General features: G+C 46.8%; 1 protein-coding gene and 1 long non-coding RNA gene across 2 annotated transcripts in view; one reads left to right on the top strand and one right to left on the bottom strand.

Moving 5' to 3' along the window:
* The window catches only part of CSMD1 (CUB and Sushi multiple domains 1), a 1,327,842-nt gene that overhangs the window by 473,636 nt on the left and 839,299 nt on the right, over positions 1-14,907 (bottom strand). The window lies entirely within an intron of this gene.
* LOC105075969 (uncharacterized) overlaps positions 1-14,907 on the top strand; it is a 114,150-nt gene that overhangs the window by 732 nt on the left and 98,511 nt on the right. The window lies entirely within an intron of this gene.

The raw sequence follows: 14,907 nt of genomic DNA on the forward strand, positions 1-14,907 counted from the left end.
GAAATTCCATCCTCTGCCCACAAAGCGCCTCCTGGGCCCAGCTTCCCAGCCGCCCCCACGGGGGGGGGGGGGGGGCTGAGTCTGTCCCCCGCGCCTCTCCCTGGTCCCAGTGACCGGAGACCCCTGAAACCTCCGTAGGGGCACGATTTCCCGCGGCCTGGAGCACCTGCCCCCCGCGCAGCGCCCACCCCGGGTGTCCGGAGACCCCCACAGCTTTTGCTCATTAGTTGCCAGAACCGTCGCTCCCGTGGGCCCGCGGCCGCGTCGACAGTAACCGCCTTCAAAGCGCTTCTCACTCAGTTGAGGTCACGGGGCCCCGGGCGCCCAGGTGGCTGGTCCCCTTTGCTTGTTTTCCACCGTCTAGCGAAGCGTCGGCCGACAGTAAGCGCGCGGGCGCAGGGGTGGGGGTGGTCTTGTGAATTAACAGGCACAATTGCCCCAAGTGGTTTAAGTTTAACGACTAGTACACTGGTTTCTTGGCAAATTGGATCGGTAACAACGTCACGTATCTTTTATGAACAGCGTTTCTTTCTTGGGGAGCCTGATGTTCTAGTTGCCAAAATGCTCCCAAAGAGAGTGTGGCCCTTGTATCCAACAATAAGCTCCAAAAGCAGGTGATGGAGTGACGGAGTTCACCCCGAAACCGTGCCGCTCAAAATGCGATAATGATGTAGTGACTCGGAAAGATTCTTTGGAATTTCTGTGCCTGTGACCTTTGAGCTTTCACTTAACGAGTGTTAAGATTTCACAGCCAAAGACCATACACATCCATCCAGTGTCCGCGCCTTTACTGATGCTCTTCATGTGCTTAAAATGCTGCTGCCTTGTGTAATGGGACGGTGTTCCACAGCCTGCCTGCCGGAGCGTTCGTGGGAAGTCAGACTCCTTTTGCAGGTGGCGGCTCTGTGTCAGAAGCACTATCAGTGCCTATCAGACTTCCCGTTGTGTGGATTCATAGTCTAAATGTGAATTTTTTATGTCATTGAGATTAGCATAACATTGAACGCTACATTCTAAAATATGCTATTTTTAATCAAAATAAAAATCTAATACTTTTAATAGCATAAAACTTGGCAGGTTATCTTTTTTTAAAACCTGTAAAATTAAGGACAATGGCTTTCTATAAAATCGGTATTTAAGAAACCCCTTAAATGTATCCAACTGAATTACTGCTGGTGGTGGTTTTTCATTTTGGTAGTGGTTGAGAAACCAGTCTTGAAGAAATCTGCAACTTTAGCGTCCATCTTCATTTATTCTCAGGACCTTGACTTTTGTCTTTTGAGTTATTAGAAGTCAAACTTCTAACTTGCAGAGTCGAATAAATTGGCAGATAAAATGTAGAGTTGATATCTTAAGCACCTTCTAAAATTTTTTTATGGAAGTACTTATTAAGTCTGGCAGTTGTATGGGTTTATAAGACCTTTTGTTCATAAGGGATAGAACGTTCAAGAAGGATGCAATCAATGGCGTAGATTTTAAGTGGTGTAAAGATATGCTTTTAATTATGTGATAGAAACCATTTATGTTGAAACATATGGAAATAATATGCACTTACAAACATAGGCGTTATTTCTAGAATAATCTTTCTCAGCTGCTTTTAAAAGTGCCATTCACTTCACCTTGCAAAGTTCTGCTCCCCACTCTGTAGGCTGGAACTTGATACCCTCTCCAGCCAGCAGTAGGGTCCTCTCCCTCTCCCTCTGTGCACAAAGAGATTAAAACGCTGCAGGATTGAGCATTTGACCTTGCTTGTATCACAGAGATCTTGTTAGGCTGTGCAGCTGGGCCATTATTAGCTCGGTTCTCTCCAGCTGGGCTCTTGATACAAGAGCAGTGGCAAGGTCAGCAGGGGAGTGAGCAGACACGTGGTTTACTTGATCTCGCTGATAATCATCTCCTAAGTGAGGCTCCTTTTCAATTATGCATTTTGCACATGAACTTTGCACTAAGGTTAAAATAAAAAGGTTTCCTTATGCAACGGAATAGGCTTCTCTATCAAGCTTGTTGACAGTTCACCCATCTGAGCAATCACCAGCCTTTGAATTTGGATGTGAATCCCTGCCTTGAAGATAAGGTTGTCAGGCCCCGTTAACAAGGACCTGGCTCTCAGGTGTACGCGGCTGACAGCACATTTCAGCGAATCTTCATGCTTTGAAGGTTTTCAGGTTAGGTAAGATAAAATGTTTACCATGTGGCAAATGCTTTATACAAATAATGTTATTTACCCATGTGACCCCATGTAGACAAATACCACATGTTTTTAATTGTACATTATAGCAAAATAATAACTATCTCATTGTCCAGTGTCTTATGTACTCTCATTTGTCCTGCCAGAAGTAAGGCTTCTTCGGTAAACATAAGAACCTTGACAAGCACTTTTTTTTTTTTTTAATATAGTCTAGCATTCAAAGCACTATTCTCATGTTTTTTGTCAAATGGGTTCTCCTGATGTCACTGACCCCACATAGAAGCACAAAGGAGACCTTCCCTTTCTCATCTCTTCTTTGCACACAAAGAGACTTAGGCACATAGAAGCAAAGCACCTCTCCTACTAGCCCAAACACTAATCCACTGACCTGTGACAACTCTGGTCCTCTGATCCCTGGACCAAAACAATTTCCTCCAAAATCTACAGACTGCATTCCTCAGCTGCAGAGATAAGGCATCTTAACTGTGGGTCTGAAACGGACGTGGTTAACTCTCTGTTCCTGTTAGTTACCTAGAGAGCTTAAAAAATTCCTCCGCCAGCCCTCAGAGATTCTGATCTAACTGGTTTAGGAGGGCGTCATTGTTTGTAAAACGGCACCAGGTGATTTGGATGTGCGCCAGGAGGGGGGAGGGGGCACAGGTGAGAGCCAGACCAGCGCAGGTTCTGTGGCCGCCTTAGCTAACAGGCATGCGCTTCAAAGTAGAAGCTGTCATGTCCTTGGGGACATCGAGAAAGAACTGTTGCTTTCTTGTCCGTGCTTATCCCTAAACCTTCTCAGGGAAGGGTCCCCTGGCGGAGGAGGGTGGGCGCGCTGCTGTGGTCTCCTGGGTGGCTCGGTGCCACTCTGCCGGTAGAGGACAGTGGGCCCCAGCAGCAGCTCTCCCTTGCTGATGATGCCACCTCTGGGAGCTTGGACACTTGGAGGGGCTGGAAGGTTCTCGACGAATGCCGTCGACTTTACCCTCTCAGCATCGTTTGGGTAAAATGCTCGACTTCAGATTTAGATATGCAGCCTGAGTGGAACTGACTTAAAGGGAGGTGAGGGCACTGTAGCACAGAGGTTGAAAGGTTCCTGCGACCGTTGTGTTCACGAACGTCCTGTGCTTCTCTGAGGGTCAGTGATGTGCTCTTCCTCGGGCTCGATCTCCTGGGGGATATTTCAGTGCCTCCAGAGTCAGGCAGGACGCCGAGAAGAGGCCTGTGACCCGCACTCCCGGCTGTCCTGCTTACTCAGGGCGCAGTGAGACTTGTCAGTAGCTGGTCGCACCCACTGAGGGCAGGAAGTGTGGAGTCAGAACTCACTTCAAAACTCAGTTCTACTCTGCATGTCTGTGACCGTGGCAACATCTCTGCACCTTTCTAAACCGCAGCTGCCTCTGGAGAAGAGGGCTGGCGGTAGCTTCTTCCGAGGCTCCAGGTGAGGGGTGGAGCAAGCATGTGAGGTGGTCCCTTCTTGATTAGCAGTAGCGGCCACGAGTCAGGAGGCTGCCGCGGTGGGCCAGCTCGGACCCCACTGGCTGGATGAACAGGTGTCGCCGGAATACACTCGATCGTGAACATGCTGTTCGCACCTCAGCAGCAGAGGGGAGTCGTTAGATGCAAGGATGCAGCCCCCAAACCTGAAATATTTACTGTCTGGCCCCGTAAGGACAAGGCTTGCTGAACAGCTGGTACTCGAAGTCACCGCTGTCACACTGAGCAGAAGAACAAATGGTTATGATAGTTTGGGTGTTTAAAAAAATAGAATCATTATTTCATCCTGTTGTGACCTCAGTAACTGGCGTCTTATAACTTTGATACTGATTCATAGAGAAGCAACAAGCTTCATTCATATTTATAAAAACTCTGGCAAACGAGCACATTGTTCCATCAATAGAGACTTTGGCCAGGTCGGAAATATTTCTATCCTGTGGCTGATTATTTCAGAAAATCAGGTTCAACCATAATGACGCTTTATTTCAGTTTGTGTGTACAGGGATGTGTGTTGGTGTGTACATGTAAATTCATGAACTCACATACACATTTCTATGAATTTGGGAAAGAAAAAGGGACAAAGAATAGAGAATGGAAAATAAGAAAGGAAAGTACGATTAGTAGATGGACTGAACGACGGGGGCTCGCAGGTCCCTTAGAGCAGCTGCAGGTGCTGGGCGAGGGGCAGCCCTTCCTCCCCTCGTCCCACAAGAGAGCAGACCAGCTAGAGGGGACCAGGAATTGATTTTCATCTTGGAGGCCTGTAGAAATCTGCACTTGAGCTTTGTTCAAATAATTTATAGCATCCAGTGATCGGATATTGTCCTTAAAACGATTCCATTGGCAGCTTCGAGCTTTCATATTTTCGTTTAACAATATAAATGTCACTAAGTGTGCCAATAAATACGGACAAACCCCAGGAAAGGTCAGATTGGTTCCATAACTCACACACCTGTCTGACTCTAATGGCTTTCCAGGATTTTCTGTGAACACTATAAAATAAACAGTCTCCCATGAGGCGCCTGCATCTCTCCTGCCTGCGCGCTTCCTAGGGAGCTCGGCGCTCCTGTCGGCCACAGGCCGCGAAGCGCTTCCCTTTAGGAATGTGGTAGACTCGTGGGAACTGCACACAGCTGCTAGACCTCTTTAGGATTTCCTGAGGGCAAGCTCCATTTGCTGTATTGACGTAAGCTTTGTCTGTGGGCGCTGGCATCACACGCCTTCCCGAACAACTATACTCCACTCTGTTTTCCCCAAGACGCGGGTCCCACCAATAGCGTCTGCCCCCACTGCCCCAGCTGGAAACCTAGTTTTCTTCTTTCCCCGGATGCACACTTTGCTGGCATTTCTGAAACTCAGATTCTGGCATGTCTTCCAACCGGCTCCTTACTCTCCAGCAGTAGCTGACCATTTCCAAGCTGTAAGAGAGCTCAACCTCACCATAATATATGGTACTTGACTGATGCAAGTTTGTGTGAATAAATGATCACGATAATCGGTGAATTGGGGTTTTTGGAGACTGTTTCTTGAAGGCATTGGTTCAATGTGCTATAGTGGTTAAAAGGCACGTGAATCCTCAGGATCCAATTAGAACAGAGTTGGAAATGATTATATACATATAAATACAAATTTATAGAAGTACATATAGAAATGCCACGTACGTATATTTGTATCTGAATACAGCTCATGCAAACCTATGGTGTGTTAGTACCTGGGATGTCTCAAGTCTACTGATAAACATTTAGGAAACTGCATCTTGCGTTATCCACTGTGCTCATAAAAAAACCTATGAGGTAGGAAATCATTTCTCTTATCTTAAAAACAGAAATAAATTAAGAGTGGTTACTTAAGTTGCTCTAAGGTACTTATCTGGTAAGTTGCATTTCCCGGATTTGAACCCAGCACTGTGACTGAGGGCTGAGTTTCAACCATGCTGCTTTATTAGTTTTAATTCCTTATTAGCTATATTAAGAAGGTGGAGAATTTCTTACGGAGAAGAGTCAGAGACACTTAACGTCAGTGAACCTCAGATGTTTTCAGGCTTTTAATCAGTCCAGCAAAATAAAATATGCCTACAGAAATGTGTGCCTGCCATATGCTTAGAGTTCAGAATTTTCACAAATTGAAAATCTGTGAAACTTCAGCTCAGGGTCAAGTAACAGAATGTCTTCCCCCAGGAGACCCTTCTGAGCTCTACTTCAAATCTTAAACCCCCGCTCAGGAGTAACCACGCTCCTGCATTCTAACTGCATCGGTTAATGGTGCCTGTTTAGCACGCTGTGTGAATGGAAACATCAGTTTTGTTTTTCTTTTGTTTCTGGCTGCTTTCAAGGCTGTGGCCTCCCTCCAGGTGCGGTGAGCACTTCCATTGTGCTCGCTGCCATCGCTGTCAGATGTTCTGTTTTGTGACTAGGCTGCAATTTACGTCTCGTCTGCTGATGGGCATTTATGTAATTTCTAGCTTACGATGATGGTTGCGAATGGTGTCATTCTGAACATTCTAGCACATGTCTTAGACACAGGAATGGGCTAGAATGGACATGCCTGGGAGTGGTGTGGGGTCAGAGTGTGAATGCATTCCAGTCTAGCAGTTTGACAAAACACCCTCCTGACAGCGGTGGGCGGGGCAGGGGGTCCACTTGCTCCAGCCTTGCTGACACTTGGTATGTTCCATCTTCACGTAGGCCCTTCTGGTCCAGGTACAGTGGTGCCTCCTGACGGAGGTTTCATTTGCATTTCTTTGACTAATAAAGCTGGGCACCTTTTCATATTTATTGGATTGGCTCTTCTGATAGCCTTCTCTGAGAAGTGTCAGTTAAAGCTGATGGCTCTTCTTCCCCTGTGGGTTTCTGTCTTCTCGAGAAGCTTCCTTGTGCACCCTGCAAACGAGTCTTTTAACTGGACGTATCAATGCTCGTCATCTTTCACTCTGGATGGTCGTGTCTTTTATGAATAGAATGTGTCAAATTTAATATGACCCAGACTGGTTTGTTTTTTCCTTTTCTCGTTAATACTTATGTTTGAAAAACCTTTGCCTACTCAGAGGTTATGAAGATGTTCACCAGTGTGTGGCTCTAGAAAATTTCTTTTTACTTTTAGATCTGCAACCTCTCTGGAATTGCAAAGGGTCTCGTAACTGTGGAGAGCGGCGTCTGTCCTTGAATCAGCCCCTCCTTTTTAAACACTTTCTGCAAAAGGCCTGATGGCCGGTGGTGGAGGGCCTTGAACTTCCCTCTTCAGAGCTGCTCTTCTCTGTACTTAGCTTTCTCTGTTTCCATGTAAATTTTAGAATTGGCTTGTCAGTTTGTGCCAAATCTATATCTATGCCCGGAGAGCTATCAAAGGTCGCATGCTAGAAAACTAAAGGAGTGGAAGCACACAGAGCGTCAGGAGGGGAAAAGGTGCTCCCGCACTGGCCCCAGCAGAACGCCTCCTCACTGAAGTGCCTGAGCACGGTTTTAGGAGGCATGGATTGTTACTGCCTTTACATCCTTCCTCTCTGATCTCACCTCTTCTGCAGTCGGTGAAGAATTAAGCTTGGACACGTATCGTCCTTTGTGTCCCGGCCAAACGTGATAAAACATGAAAAAGGGAACCTGGGATAGTGAACAGCTGCCAAGTCGGCTCAAAGCCGGGCAGCAGCAGTAGAAGCAACACCGCAGGCTCCATTTAAAGGTCTCGCTCGATAAACAGACTGCAGAGACTTGTAGATGCGGGCATTCTGAAGGAATTCGCACACTGGTCACACGTTCTCCTGGCGGTAGTTTCCTTTTCCGTTGTGGTTTTGTTTGCTGGTTGGTTTGTTTTAATAAACCAAGCTAACACAAGATGAGCTCGTGTTTTACCTAGCCAACATTTCAATTTCTGTTCCTCCTTCTAAGGAGTGGGTAAAACTGACCTGGTTACACTGGAAGAGTCACCATTGGTGGGGATGCTTACAGAAGCGATTTTGGGTTTTCTCTGTGTCGAATGGAGAAGATACCCCTGCACAAAGGTCTGAGGAAACCACGTGTAGCACGTTGCGCACCTTGGGGCAGGGACCGAGCTCCTCTTTCACTCCCGTTCCTGCACACTGTGGACAAGCTCAGAAATCATTGCCCCTTTCCCTCACTGCCTGGTGCTTGTCCTCTCTCTGAACCGCCCCACCTGGAATTCTCTGAGTCTCCCAGGCAGAGAACATCCAGAGACAGAGCAGCGAGGGGAGGGGAGCAGCTGGGCGAGGCATGACGGTGAGGTCTTGGACACGACCATCCAGCCTGAGGGAGTCGTCAGACGGACATGCTCGTGGACCGCCGTCTGTGGTAGCTTATCGCTTACAGCCAGCCTCATCTGAACACTTCTTATGAGCTGTAATGTAGCTGAAGCTTTAGATCCTGTCCAAGGTCTGTAAAAGTGTTTTCTTGTTGTAGTATTATCCTTGTGAATGGTTTGTGTTTGTTCATGGCTGTTAGACAAAACTGAAAACTGAAACATTTCCCATGACGGTGCACACTCATGGTAGTGCTTTTAATTACTTTAACACATCACGTTCAATCTAAGTCTCAAACCAAGTTATAAACAGTCAAACCTGCTGAGCCTCTGATCGCTAGGTATGAAAATGATGTAAAGCATATGAGTTGTGTGCTTGGAGCCCTACTCGAGCCACCGGATGCTCCACTCGAAGGAGCGCGTGAGCTAGAGGAGATGTGGACGCTGGTCCTAGGTGTGAGAGCGTAACCCTAAGGAACTCACGCTGTAGCCCCAAACTTCACCCAAAAGTGGGGAGTGCTGAGGCCTGAGGATCTATAAATAAACCTGTCTTGTCTGCCCCAGTCGGAAGGAGATGAAAAGAGACGTCGGGTCCACTGAATTGAGAGAACACACCTTTAATACCGTCCCCTTTGGCACTTTTCACTGGGACTTGGGTGAGGTCGGTACTGTCATGACACAGACACCTTCTCATGCCACCTCTGGCACGGCTGGGCACCCGCAGGACTCCCCGTATGGGGCGGGGCCCTTGGGCTGTGCAGCAAAGGGCAAAGAAGACACACTCAACACACAAACCACAGGAAGGCAGATCCCACAGCGGGTGGAGAGCGAGGCACCCAGCTCCTGTATCCAAATGTCACCTGTCCTCCCAGAGGGAAGAGGGCGGGGGGATTAACGCGCCCCCTCCACAGGGGAGCTGAGCCGCACCAGGCTGAAGACCCCATCAAAGAGCCCCAAGGCTTTGTAGTTAGAAGAGGAAATGGTATATTTTCATTAACATTTCAAATAAAGGTGCTCACATTTCACACATGTTCTGCTGGTTAAGGCCGTATTATGAGTTATGAACTATTGGTTATACTTCTGATAACTTGTGATTAAAACAAGGCATATCTAAAATGTATTGCCTCTTTTTGGAGTTAGTATTTTTCTAGGAATAAGCAAAATGGTGAGTCTTTGCTGATAAACTACATCCACGTTTATACACTCCGTGAGTTCTGTTTGAGCCCTCCAGCAAGACGTCGTCTTGAACCCTCTAAGTGCAAATGTTCTCATCACCAAAACACGTAATGGGCACTCAAGGACAATGAGAGACACAAACCAACCTCCCTTACTGCTTCAGAAAAGTCAAAGGAAATAAAGTAATACCTGAATGGACTTGATTTAAAACAAGTGTGGCTTATGTGGTGCGGTAGCGGGCATTTGGAAGGGGACTCCCCGTTCACTTCCTTCAAGTGTCTGCAGCCCTCATGAAGCAGAACTTCTGCCCCTGGTTTCCCAGTGGTTAATGGCTTATTTTCTTAGAACTATTAAATGTTAAAGGAATGAAGTGAAAGCACAGAAAATACCTGTATAACTAGATAGCAAAACACAAATAAAATACAAGATCCAAGGATTAAAGAAAACCAGTCAGATGCTGCAGTTTGGGAGAAATACATAAGGGACACAGCCCTTTACACGTGTCTGATTAAACCGGACGTTTGTCTCCGGGTTCCACATCCATCCGCTCAGGAAGAGAAACGTAGCCATTGGCTCGATCATCCCAGCCACGGGGGGATGTGCTTTAAGAATTCCCAGTGAAAACTCTGCTCCCCAGGTGCCCTCATGCTATCTCTGTCTTTCTACACCCCTTTTGTGAAAGACTTTCGAGGAAGTCCTCTCTCGTCTCCACTTCCCTCCCCATTCTCTCCTCCATCCATTCCACGGAGCTCCCATCCCAGGACCCTGGCTGGAATGGCTCTCACTGGCCCCTGTGTGCAGCTCTGGTGGCCAAACCCCGTTCTCTTCATCCTGCTGCTCTCAGGAAGGGGCTGATATCTCCTAACACGCCCCTGCTGGTGCCCTGCATTCTGCAAGGGCGGCGAGCTCAGCACTCAGTACCGGGCGCCCACCGTGCGCTCCTGCTCTGTCTCTCCCTTCAGACGGCCCCACCCAGCCTGGTAACGTTGGAGACCTTTAGTCTTCAGAGGACTCCCACACGTCCTCGGGTGCCCTGTCTCACGACCCTTCACCCGACGTAACGGCACATCCACTGGGCTCCGAGGCCTAACTGCAGTACAGGTGTTCCCGCTTCCCTCCTACCTGAGGTCTTAATCCAAGCCATCGGGACCAAGGAAGCGGCCTCCACTCCTTCCTCAGCCCCTGCAGGCCTTTCCCCAGCGGCTGTCGTTCTCCTGGAATAATTTCCAAACCCCTTACTGTGGTCTTGAAGCCCTGCAGCGCCTGGTCCCTGTTAACTTTTCCGTCCTCATCTCTGCTTTTCAGATGGTCCAGGCTCGTATTGGACCTAATGCCTCTGTGTTTGTTCTCATGCTGGGATGCTCTCGAGCCAGCTCTGCTGCTGCGGACGGCAGGTGCTGTCAGCTTGAACGTCACCTCCCTGCTTGCTCGTCCCCAAGTCCTATCTAAATCACCGCCGTCGCCCCGGCGCCCTGTTTGGTTCCCTTTCCTTAAAGGCTTTATTCTCTCTCTGAAATGATGCCTGTCCAGGATTTGTTTCCTTGTTTGCTGTCAACATCCCCACCTAAATCTATCCTTCACAAAAACAGGCACTTGGTTCCAGCTTCCATCACTGCTGGCCGTGCCTGCCACTTCGCGGGGCTAGGAACACCTGTTGTGTGGACGCATGGCAGGGTGTTTGTTCTCCAAAGGGAGAAACACAGTTCTTTTGGAAACCTCATTTTTTTCTGAGCTAAGCTGGAAATAAATTAATATATTGGATGATGTTTCTAACAACATCCCCGGAGCAGATGCTGTGATGGTTTCACGAGGTGCTGCTTGTGGTTCTGAGGGAAAGCTGGGAGCACGTGTTCCAGTGCAGCTTTGCCCCGGAGACCTGCAGGAGAGCAGGCAGTGGCTGCTGAGCGCTCTGCCCGATGCAGGGAGAGCACCTAGAATGGCCGTGGAGACTAAGGGAAGCTGTGTCTTTAAACAGCTGTCCAAAGTATGGTTTCTCCAAACTGGTTTTTACTGGAGTTGGTCAGCCTGTCCTCACAGCATGTAGGACTTACTTCCTGGTCCAGGTAAAGATCTGGGGCACAGGGACCCTGCGTCTTGTAGCGAGACAGTGAGAATACTCCCCTCTCAGCATTGCAGGACGGGGAGGGTGCTCTCCATGGCGCCGAGATGCTGGACAGTTAGACCTCACGGGATGGAGGGGTGGCTGACTGCGTCGCCCCGAGGGCAGGGATAGTCTTCCCCGAGAGAGGGCTGGTAGGACCCAGGGAGCAGGACCACACTGAGAACCTCCTAAATGCAGAGACGTGGGAAAGGGTCATACTTTGAATTTTAATACGTATTTGGTCATTGGTATAAGTAGAGTATATTTCTTACCCAAAGGGTTCTCGGTTCCTGGCCCATAGCCACCCAGACAGAGCCTTGGAATTTCCAAAGTGATGAGACCAGGAAAGTATCTTTTTTTTTTTTTTTTTTTTTTTTTAATGTGAATGAGGTGACTTGTGGACCTTAGCAGAGGTTGGGGATTGGTTACCAGGAGAACTAACCACGTGATGAGAGGGCTGACACTTTTAGTCCCACCCCTTGACCTCCAGGGGTGGGGGAGAGGGGTTAGAGGCTGGCTCTATCCCCAGTGCGCAACGATGTAGTCAGCTGTGTTTGTAATGAGGCCTCCATTAGAAACCCAAGAGGACAGCTCAGGGGGGTTCTGGGTGGCTGAGCACATGGAGGTTGGAAAGAGTGGTGAACCTGGAGGGGGAATGGAGGCTCCCTACCCTTTCCTCATACTTTGTCCTACACCTCACTTCCATCTGGCTGTTTCCGAGCTACATCCTTTTATGATAAACCAGTGATCTCACAAGTAACAATGTTCCTGAGCTCTATGAGCCACTCTAGCAACTTAATCAAACCTCTGATTTATAACCAGTTGGTCAGAGGTACAGGTGACAGCCTGGACTTGTGATTGGCGTCTGAAGCAAGGGGCAGTCCTGTAGAACTGAGCCCTTAACCTGTGGACTCCGATGCTGTCTCCAGGTGGGTACTGTCAGGACTGAGTTAACGTGTAGCACACCCAGCGGGTGTCTGCAGAATTGCTTTGTGGTGAATTGGGTCAAGGACCTTTCCAGAGAGCTGTGCAGATGCCAAACCAAGAGGGGCCCACTGGAGCACGCAGTGTGTCAGAACACACCTAACACACCAGCACGGTCCCTGGGAGCACAGCTTCTCTCTTGCCAAAGCTGAGACTGGTCACACACCCACACATGCATGCCGCAGTCCTCCCTTGACCACTGTGATTTAAACAGACTCTGTCTCCCTAACATAGGCAGATTCCAGCCCTGATGGACTGAGTGTCCGTAGAAAGTCACCCAACAACCACTACTTACGCGTTTCTTTCTCTCATCTCTTAATAAATCCCCCCCTTCCCCCTCCCCATACTGGGGACCACTTTGATTGGTCCATCTTACTTTTTTCTGTATCCGTGATGCTGAGAGTAAGTCCTTATATTTAGTAAGAGGATCTTCAGCAGCGAAGGGCCAGAGGAATAAACATTGAAGTAAATGAAGAGCCAATGAGAAGTTGTAGGAAACTGAATTATGAAATGATTTCCAGAGCCCATCAGGAAATTCTGAAATAGAAAACCTCAATTCTTGAGAGCCATCACGTAGGTGACCTGGCAGAGTATTACCTAGTTAAGGCACCAAGGCACACATTGTCCCTCTCTCTTCCCATAGCTTTTTCATTTGCAAAATGGGTTTGGAATAATGCTTGTTAACTAGGCGATCCAGGGAAGGCTATGATGAATAGGGGAGGAGTAACCAGAGCAGAAACACCTTGCTAACACTGCGCTGGGCTTCCCGCCAGAGGGAACGCGGGCAGAATCGAAAATGAACACAAACGCAGTTACTGAGTGACCCCGAGACACAGTGGATTCAATTCACAGCTGGACTCTTTTACCTTAAAAAAAAAAAAAAAAAGGGCAGAAGAGCGTGTACAATCTCAAAATGACATTAACCATTCTAATTTAGCTGAGCATCCACCGTGGGATGGAACAGCATGACATGAGGAAAGGAATAAATAACAAAGCAAAAAGGAAGACAAAAGCAGAGTTGACCTTTAGCGCGTTCTGCCCTGAAGTAGCAATACAACGTATTCCAAGGTACCGCGGTAACCGTCCCTGTGACCGCATCCACACTTTGCAGAACACAGCCCAGGTGTGTATAGATAGAAGAGGGTGAACTCAGGTTGTGTTCTTCAGAAGTTGGCATGGGTCAGTTTATTTTCTTCATTTCAAAAAGGAGAGCTCCTTCCTTTTAGAAGGGAGTTCAGTCATTTCTAAAAGGAACATCGTAAGCTTCCCATGTCACATCAGCACATGTACTTAGTCTCTGTGCCGTCTCCCCTTGGACGCGGGGGCTGAGGTATTGAAGAATAGGTTCTCGAAGAAATAACGTAAAAGACGATTTTGCCCATGTGAAAAGAATTGACCTTTATGTGAAAAGGATGCAAAGTTAAGAGGCAGATGATAAGGTGACAGAAATATTTGCATCATATAAAATATGCATGTGGAGAATATATAAGTATACTGAGAGTTCCCAGGCACTCCCAGCAGGGGAGCTATAAATGGTTAAATAGGTCAAAGACGGGCACCTTCCCTAGTGACTTAGGGAAACGCAAGCTGAAGGAATGGTGAGGCATGACTTCCTGATGGCTTCAGAAAAAGGACTAATGTTTATATCAACTGGAAGTCATGTTTTTCAAATGCAACAAGTAGGAGTTTAAATCAGTGCAGCTGTTTTGCAAAGTAATTTGTTACTAAATGCTAAAATATTTGTCCCCTATTCATTAATTTAGTTCCTTGGTATTCATTCTAAAAAATTATTTGTCCATTTGCATTGAAGGCAGATACAAGGATGCTCAGTGAAGCATTATTTGTTATAATAAAAATTTGGAACATTCTAAAATCTATTAATGGAATAATTATTAAATAAGCCTTAATCTATACATACCATGGAATACTACACACTAGTATAAAGAAAATACAGATTTATATGGATTTAAATAGAAAATTTTGATGTGATCAAGAAGAAAATTTGTTTAAAAATGCCAAGCAGTGATTTACATTTTATAGATCCCTGTAAAGCATTACACGTGCACTAAAAATGCTGAACAGAGAGCCAAGCTCTGCGGAAGAAGCAGCCTCATAATAAGGGGTGTGATAATTTTGGTAGTTGTTAGTGTTTGATATGAACTCAGTTCCACATTACTTGAGGGATTTAGTTAATACGTAAACACATACATAGCTGAAGAGTGGGAATGGGACATTAGAGAAGGAAGTACAAATGATGGTTGACATCTTGCTAATATTCAGGTAACAGAAACTTCATAACATAGTTTTAATGAGTTTCACAGATCAAATAGTATCTATTTTTGAATCTTATTTCATTTCAGTTTTACTTTGTTTTAGTTCATTTAATTTATACACACATGCACATCTATATATATACACATTTTGGAATAGGTTTCAAGAAACATATGCTCTTACAAGTTGCTGAGAAATTGATGTGGACTTTCTAGAGTGTAACTTGGCAGTGCTTATGAAAATTCAAATTTCCCTTAGGCATCAACCCATTAATTACAACACTAAGAATGTCTTTTACAAAAATACTTGCAAACATGCAAAGACAAATGTGAATAAATGTTCTGTACAGTGTTAGGTGCACGGTTGGGGAACAGAGGTACCCATTCCGTTTCCATGCTGTGGATCACCACAGAGCCACTCAGAAAACTGAGGCTGTACACACATG

Source organism: Camelus bactrianus, chromosome 26, assembly GCF_048773025.1.
Source record: "Camelus bactrianus isolate YW-2024 breed Bactrian camel chromosome 26, ASM4877302v1, whole genome shotgun sequence".
NCBI classification, from domain to species: Eukaryota; Metazoa; Chordata; class Mammalia; order Artiodactyla; family Camelidae; genus Camelus; species Camelus bactrianus.